Source organism: Phalaenopsis equestris, unplaced genomic scaffold, assembly GCF_001263595.1.
Source record: "Phalaenopsis equestris unplaced genomic scaffold, ASM126359v1 Scaffold232356, whole genome shotgun sequence".
Taxonomy (NCBI): Eukaryota; Viridiplantae; Streptophyta; class Magnoliopsida; order Asparagales; family Orchidaceae; genus Phalaenopsis; species Phalaenopsis equestris.
Genome location: NW_018250322.1, coordinates 372,604 through 374,474, shown reverse-complemented (window position 1 = coordinate 374,474; position 1,871 = coordinate 372,604).

The following is a 1,871-nucleotide window of genomic DNA, read 5'->3' as shown; positions in this document are numbered from 1 at the left end:
ACTAAAAATATGAATTTGCAGGACATTACATACGTATGTAATGCATACAAGGTTGTCTATAATTCATAAATAAAGAAACTTTCTTAGAACATCATTATATGCTTGTAAAGATTTTTGAACTTGAGTTTATAAAGCTAAGTTAATATATAATTAAAAAAAAAATAAATTGTCTGTCATTCTTCACATGAACAAGATGTAAAATACGAGAAAATTTATTAGTTTGAAGAGCTCTAAAGCCCTGAACAATGATTAATGATGACGATCTTCCTCAGAAGCTATCATTGTACGACTTTCATTGCGTGATCATAATTAGACAACCTTTATTTCTCGATTATCATTGCTCAATCGCTGTCACTCAATGACCATCTCCTAACAACTAGGGATGTAAACGAGCCAAACACTAGTCTCGTTTATATTTCGAGCTCAAAATGTGTGTTCGAGTTTTGCTTTTTTGCTGCCTCGTTTGCTTGGCGAGCCGAACACGAGCCTTTCACGAACAAAGAATAGTTTTGACAACCCTAATCATGTAGTCATAAGGTGTTAATGATTGGAACAAAATTTAAAAATTATTATTTATATTAAAACATGATTTGAATCTAATTTAATAATTTTTATTTTATTTTCTTAATTAATACTTTTAATTGATTATAAATATTTGTAGGCTTTCATTAAGGATTGGGGTAAGATTTAAAACATCATTTGAATCTAATATAATAATTTTTATTCTATTTTCTTCATTAATACTTTTAATTGATTATAAATCTTTGTAGCCTTGTAGTCAATTAAATTTTTAAAAAATACTACTCATCAAAGATATATCTATAATTGATTGGTAGTATTTCGAGCCAAAACGAGTTGAACACGAACAACACCAGCTCGTTAACTTAGTGAACAAATCGAACACGAGCTTCTTAACGAGACGAACATGAGTCGTATTGACAGCCCTACTAACCATCATTGCCCATTAATAACATCAATATCTACCAATTGAGGTTTATCTCTTAATTACCACTATCCATAATTTCTTCAAAAATATTTCACCACATTTACAACAGATTAAGTTAATAAGTCATACTTTATAATCATATGTTCTTCACATAGCAGGAAGAAATAAATTTTATAATCTTTTATGATTACTCATTTCAACTGAATCCAGGCCTAATTTTTTTTATCTCTCTCTCTCTCTCTCTCTCTCTCTTCTCTCTATCTATATATCTTAATTATCTATGAGATCTTAATTAAATGGACTATTAATTAAGCAAACGTTTTAAAGAGCTAAATAATAATTAATTAACAAAAGTAATATAATATGGAAAAGATCAAGGCTCCCACGTAATTACATATTAAATAAATTCATAATTAAATCTGAAATTTTGGATTAAGGATCCAACTTTCGAGCGTATACTTTTCTTTTTAAGAAAATTAATTGGTGGATATATTTTTGGCAATTATGATTATTATTATTTAGATAAAATAATTTTTTATAAGCATTTAACTTAGGGCCTATTTGGGGCAGCTTATAAGTGCACGGGCGTTTTCGAAAACACTGCGGTACTGTTTGGATCGCATTTTTTGCACGCTTATCCAAAAACACGATTTTATTTTTACATTAAATGCAGGCCGCGGTCTAACCCGACGGTCGACTAGCGGGCCACGTTTCAGGATAAACTATATCCTGAAAAGTACAAGCTGCCCCAAATACATCCTTAATTTGAGATTTTTAAAATATAAAAAAAAATAAATAAGATATGTCATACAAGGACCAATTTGACGCCTTTTAAAATATAAAAAAAAATAAATAAGATATGTCAGGCATACAAGGACCAATTTGACGCGAGAAAACAGACCTAATAATTTTTTCATTGAAGAAG